Source organism: Sphaeramia orbicularis, chromosome 20, assembly GCF_902148855.1.
Source record: "Sphaeramia orbicularis chromosome 20, fSphaOr1.1, whole genome shotgun sequence".
Taxonomy (NCBI): domain Eukaryota; kingdom Metazoa; phylum Chordata; class Actinopteri; order Kurtiformes; family Apogonidae; genus Sphaeramia; species Sphaeramia orbicularis.
The window spans coordinates 41,473,117-41,480,399 of NC_043976.1; positions in this window are offsets into that span (position 1 = coordinate 41,473,117).

Below are 7,283 nucleotides of genomic sequence, written 5' to 3' on the forward strand. Positions count from 1 at the left end.
AAGAGTGTTAAATAATGATAAAGAGAATATAAACAACAAAAGAAAACAAAAATGAACCTCCACAATATCTGCATTTGAATAAATACCTAAAAATATCGATACAGTACTTTTTAATATCGATACAGTATTGTGAAATGAAATATCGCGATATATTGCAGAACCGATATTTTCTTACACCCCTAATAACTAATCTGAGGAACATATCTCAACAATTTTTTAAGAAATATTTTAAATTGTAAAGACTTTGTTGGACACCCTGTAGTATTGTACAAGTGAATATTATGCTTAAGTGGCAGTGCATTCGACGGCAGACACCAGATGGTCATGCACGTTGGTTTCTACCAGCTTGTCTTTGGAAACTTACCTTTATTAGAGACCTAGCTACTTGACTGACACCAGGGAAAGTGGTCGTGTCGAGCAGATGCAGACGAGCCGAGGCGTTCTGAGCCGTTTCCACTCTCTGCTGTGCCTTGAGTCCTAAACAGATCACTAGAGACCATTCGCATCCTTACATCAGCTCAGTGTCTGTTTAAAGGTTTTCACTTCCTGCATGACGATGTGAAAGGCTTCCTCCTCCCGTCGTTTCTCGCCGGTGCTTTTTTTCGAGGTCTTCTCAGAAGTGTCCGTACTGCCTCCTCAACGTGATGTCCAATCAGTATAATCTGAACAGGTTTTTTTTTTTTTTTTTTTTTTTCCAGAGCATTCCTCTTAAATAACAAACCAACAATCATGTTTTGACTCCTTATCTGATGTGAACTCTGGTGCTCGCAGTCCGACCGACGTCTGACCCACTTGAAGCAATACCAGCCTCCCCTTTTCCCCCCCTCCACGTTTCTTCCTGCTCTGGAGAAGCCGCTGTCGTTCTCCACTATCTGACATTACACCTGTAAGTTATTCCGCCGACACAAGACCGGACTTCTGGTGAGGGTGACGTCTGGAGTCGGTGGACGAAAGACGGAAAAAACCTGGTGCTTCACTCGCAGGGTTCTTACACGACTCTGGAAATGTTTGGGACTCATTTTTTTATGGTTTGTGAAAATGAGTCTCAATCTGAAACCTGTCAGACAGACGTGTAGGAACCGGATTTTTTTCATAAATGACATTAAAGTGCAAAGTTTTACTGCTGATTCAGATGAGCCTTCCCTTGTTTCCAGTATATTTAACCTGTGCATTTGGTATATGGGTCATTGGAGTGAACTGCTGCGAAATGTATTTAAGTCTAAAAAAATATGTCATCTATTGAAACCTAAAATAAGATATGACTTTAGCCTTACTAGTACCCTCAGATTCCAGAAACTGATCAGGGTGAATCCCTCTTGAAACTCTGAGGATTTTTTTTTTTACTTTGTTTTGGCAGTGGGTCATATTTTTGAGGAGCTATATGTGCGCAAAAACTCATGGATCGATTGTATGGGTCCATTGACCTTTAGGGCCCCTGCATGAGGTTTAATCGACATATATCTACCAAATTTGGATGGACAAAAAAGCTACTTGGAGCCATACTCTAAACCCAACCGGAAGTCGGCCATTGTCATCCATGTGGTGCCTAAACAAACTGTTTTGACCTTTCTGTGTTTTGCCAAACTCCTAGAGAATTGACTTAAGTGGCTCTGATTTTTTCCAATTTTGTCAAGATTTTTGTGATAAAAGTTGATTATAATAAATTATTCTTGAATTGTGTTGTTTGGGAGCTGTAGCAAATCTTAATGTTTTGCCAAAGTGGTTCAACAGTGGCCACTATTAGATTTCAAAGTAAGCACCTTCATGAGGTTTGATCTGGACTAAAATTTATGGAAACATTTATCAAGTCCAGACACTTAAACACCTCTACTGTAAACCCAACAGGAAGTCCACCATGTTGGTTTGGTTATGCAGATTTTGCTTTTTTGCCATTTGCAGCTGAAGCACTTTGACAGCGCTTATAGACAATTAATCCATTCAACTTCAGATTTGGCCGACTTAATCTAAAGACATTTATGATGAAAACTCATCTAGATGGTGACTTTTTCTTGAATGTTTTTGCCAATAAGATATGGTGAATTTCAATGTTTGGCAGAAAACTGGTCTATAATACTACAAAGTAAAAAATACCCCCTGCAAAAAAAAAAAAAACCTGCATGAGGTCAAATTTAGTAGAAACATATTATGTTCAGATGCACAAAAAGCATCTTTGCAAAAACCATCCAAACCAAAACGTTAGCCCATTTTGTTTTGGGTTCACAGACCAAAATGGTGGACCTCTAAACCCAACAGGAAGTCCACCGTTTTGGTTTGAATATGCAATTTTTGGCCCATTTTTTGCCATTTCAGCTGCTGTTTTATTCTAACAAACGTCTTGAGAATTAATCTGCTGGACTTAAATCACCTTTCTGAGAACTTCTCACAAACGGTCATTAAAAGAAGCTCATTAATACATTTTGTTATTGAATGGTGTTGTTATGGGGCTGTAGTCAATTTCAGTGTTTCTCCAGAAATGGTTTATCTGCAAATTTTCAAATATGAAGCTTAAGCTCTGACGAGGCAACAAATTTGGAGCCAAATGCAAAGCCCAATGGAAAACCACCATTTTGAGTGTAATTGTAGTTGTTTTTTTTTTGCCATATCCATGAGATATGAGTAATATTTTACTACTTTGTACAACATTCTGAGGACATCTACATGACCAGTTAAAGCCACTTGACTGTGGCCCACTGTTAAGTATTTAATGTATGTTTTTTGGAGGAAAACATGCCTGGTTTCACTGTAGATTCTTTAAACAATTGTGATCCTTTTTGAGAGGATTTTCCCGGGTAAAAATAGAGTGCAAAAGTACTTATTTTGGGTTTCTGTAGATGTGTAAATGTCTGAGATTTAAGAGGTGAAATGCCATTTAAATGAGTGTTTTGGTTGTGACGGATCAGTTTGTACAGAATGACCCATTTACTATTGTGTGCATCAGCCGACTGTAGGCTGTTGTGTGTCCACTAGGGCTGCAAATGGTCTATTCTTTTAAAGATTAATGGGTTGTTTCTCTTATGTAAAATGAAAAAAGTAAATAGTCTGTTATGTCCAATTGGTTCTTTAATTGAATGAAGAATCCAAAAACCCAAATGAGTTCATTGTACGCCGATAAACCAAAGACGGCATCAAATTTCCAAACTCCAGACCTGATAAATGGTCTTTAAATTGTATGAACTGACCAATTGTTGCAGCTCTAATGTTCACCTCTGAATTTCACCCCAAACACCTCAAAAGCTGCTTTAAGTGATGAGCAGGAGCTGGATTGAACCCCTGGTTTATAGTGTTTATAAGCAGTTTGAGTTTAGCTCTAGATTAAATCAGATTGGGGAAAAAAAAGTATGTAAACATGTCCTATAGTTTGTGATTTGTTCATAGATTTTTAGAAATGAGAAGGTTGATTTTTCTTTGTTTACCCACAGATTCAGACGTCTGAGTTAAAGGGTTGGTTCTGATTTTTGTTTTGTTTTTTCAGTGTGGTTGTATTTACAGACAGTGTGAGGAAACAGAAGTACCAACGTTACATCGGAGTGTTTAATCTGCGTTAATTCGCTGTTAAACAACTTTTTCCACTGTGGAGCCAAATCCACTGTATCACTGTCTTCAGAGCTGGTCAATTCATCGACCAACTTTGTTTTTTTTTTTTGTTTGTTTTTTTTTAGTGGCCGGGGATTATAATTATTATTTAGAGATGATTCACATGATTATTAATCAGCTGATACTGGGGCTAGGTGATGGGGTTAAAAACTTATATATCAGTATAATCATCACAATGTCAACTTATTCCTTTTTTCCAATTTTGAATGCTAATTCTCGTTCCTAAGGTGGTTATTTGTGGGTTTAAACTTATGGAACGCTTCAGAACATGGAGGTGGAATCTTCAAAACATTTGATCAACAAGAAAATATGCAAGAGTAAAATGGCAAAACAATGAAACGTTTGTGAGCTGAAAATGCAAACAAATGCTTAAAACTGGGCTAATGATAATTGTCTGTTAAATCCACTGTGGTATTAGTAGTGAACAAACTTGACAGTGTGTTTTCTCTAAAAAGAAGAATAAATCACTTAACATAATGACTTTACATGAGACATGGTCAAATCTGAGGGGCTCAAAAATGATCCGCGAGGTTTCAGACTAATCCGTATTTGGCTGCTGTGTTTTGTAATTGCTTAATGCTCCTGCTGATCGTCTGCTGTTGGTAAAACACTGACTATAATTACAACCGCACTGGAGATGAACCAAACGAACCCTTTGAATATGAAACTGTGGGTTTGGGTTGAACTGCCTCCATCTTGAAGCAGTTGTTTGTGGCTTCATGACGATAATAAAACCAGCAAACTGTTTAACTCGGCGACTCGGTAACACATCAATCAGAGCCGACCTCTGAAAACGTGGGAAAAAAAACTCCCACCAGGTCGTGATGAGTAAACATTTGTAAGCATATGATAGAAGTCGTGTTACCCCCGCTGTCCTGAAATCTGACCTGCAGGTTCTCCATCGTTTCAGACGTTTTCCCTCCTCTTTCGTAAACCAGGACCACTTCTTTTTCCTCCGACGACACAGGTGCTGATTTTGTAATGTTTACAAGGACTTTGTTGGTCAAAGTGATGCAGATTAAACTATTATACAGAACCAGGAGGGTCTTAAGTGTTTTTCTTTCGGGTTGAAACGCAGGAAAAATCGTCGTTGGATATTTCGTACAATCCTGACACTTGGATGTAAATATTATCACTAATATATTGTCATACACTTGTATAGACTGTTTGTCATGAGTTATTACAAAAACGCACATTATGTGTTTGAGTTTTATCTATGGAGCATTGTGTTGACAAGTTCCACTCTAATAATGATGATGGGATTTACTCCTGATAGCAAAATTATCTTTAAAACAAGTGTTCAGAGAATGCAAACCTCCACCAAGCACCCCGAACGGTGTGCATGTGTGGATCGACTATTTCATTTTAAATTAAACAGTTTCAAGGTTGTTCCATACAGCAGAAAAATTGTGGTCAAACAAGGTAATAAATTGTTATAGGTTTTAAATATTTGTTGAGTTCTAATTTTAAATGTGTGGTAAATGGGATTTTCACTGTTAAATGTAAATGTCCACAGAGTCCACATTCCACAGTGGATGTGGACAATTTTGTGCCAGATACAAGATATTGTTCTAAGCTTCGGGTGGATCAAATTGGAGGCTAATCGGAGTCGTTTTAAATTTTTAATGAATTTTCAAAAATAACTCAATGATGACAGAAAAATTGTAGATGTTGTGACCTTGCTGTGACCTTGAACTTTGGCCTACTGGGCCCAAAATTTAATGGGTTGGTCCCAGGGCCTAGGCCTATCTGTGGGGAAGATTTGGGAAAGATGGTTGGAACAGTTTTCCTGTAAAGTTGCTAACAAACAAACAAACACACAAAGCGAAGTAATCACAATACCTCCTGGCAGAGGTCAAAAACATACAGGTTTGGAAATGATTATTAAACCACCATTAGTTTTCTGTTGAAATTCAACATAATGACCTGATAGTGTGACTTTTTAATATTTGGAAAATCCATCATTTCTAGATACTTTTTCAGCATCAGGTGTTTTGATTTACTTTTTTACAGAGAACCAGATTTTTATCATGATTGATTTACATACAGCCTACTTTATTATGATGATGATGATGTCATTATTTCCTGTGTCTTTTGTCATGTTTTTGACATTTACAGTCAGAAAACCACAATCACTTCAAGTCACATTTAAGACGAGCCTCAGGTTCAGTACGATGGATTCCAGTGTGTTTTTGGTTTTTTCCCCCTCTCTCAAATCCATCTATCATCTTCCTTTTTCTCCGGGTCAAGGGGCAGCAGAGAAGCCCAGACCCCCCTCTCTCCTCTACAGGGGTTGGACAAAATAATGGAAACACCTTAAAAAATCAACAAAATATAATTTAATATGGTGTAGGTCCGCCTTTTGCGGCAATTACAGCCTCAATTCTCCGAGGTATTGATTCATACAACTTGTGAATTGTTTCCAAAGGAATTTTAAGCCATTCTTCAGTTAGAATACCCTCCAACTCTTTTAGAGACGACGGCGGTGGAAATCGACGTCTTACTTGAATCTCTAAAACTGACCATAAATGCTCAATAATGTTGAGGTCTGGGGACTGTGCCGGCCATACGAGATGCTCAACTTCATTAGAATGTTCCTCATGCCATTCTTTAACAATTCTAGCTGTATGGATTGGGGCATTATCATCTTGAGGTGAAGGTGTTTCCATTATTTTGTCCAACCCCTGTAGTTCCTCCAGGGGGGACTCGTTCCCAGACTTCTTGAGAAATGTAATTACTCCATCTTTCAAGAAAATTAAGCATAATTTTAACAATTTTCTGCTTGTTACTGAGTGTTTAGTGTGTTTGTAGATCTGATCCATAATGCACATGTAGACATGAGACATTGAGGCAGAATATTGTTAAAATTGCACTTATTTTTCTTAAGAAATTTCAGTTTTTTCAGGTTATTCACATCTTTTTTGTTTGGATAGTTTATAAAAGTATTTTCATAATTTAATGGGGGGGTTTTGCACTAAAACAAAGACAAAAATTTGGAGTTGTCATTATTTATCGGTTATGATGCTATTATTTTACTGGTCCGACCCATTGGAGGTTAAATCAGGCTGAATGTGGAACCTGAAAGAAAATGAGTTTGAGAGCCCTGCTGTAAGAGCTTACATACAATCATTGCATACATCAGAGGTACGACAATAACTTGTTCTGTGACAAACAGGAAGAAAACTCCAAGTCCCTCTCTTTAAGCATTAAAATACCTTTAGTCTCACGGCATGATCATATATAGACTATAGGTTATTACATATACATATATCTATATATGATCATGCCGTGAGAATAAAGGTATTTTAATGCGTAAAGAGAAGGACTTGGAGTTTTCTTCCTGTTTGTCATCTACTTTACAAATCCCTTTTTCCAAAGAGCACCTCAAATTAACTCTGGTTTTGGTCCTAGACTCATTCTTTCCCATGATTTTTTTGAATATCGTGTTCTACTTGTGAACATGTGTACAGATACAGACCCAAATGCCAACGTGGAGCACTGGGAACCTCGATATTTGAGGTCAACATCCAGTCCAGTCAGCTGCAGCTGAGTGGGTGAGTCCCAGTTTGACATTTTGTACTGATGTTTGTATGCGTTGTCCTTTATCTATCGTTTTATTTCTAAGATCCTTTTTATTTCTAAGGACTAAGTAAGATTATTTTTTTTGTTGCATATTTGAAATGAACTAA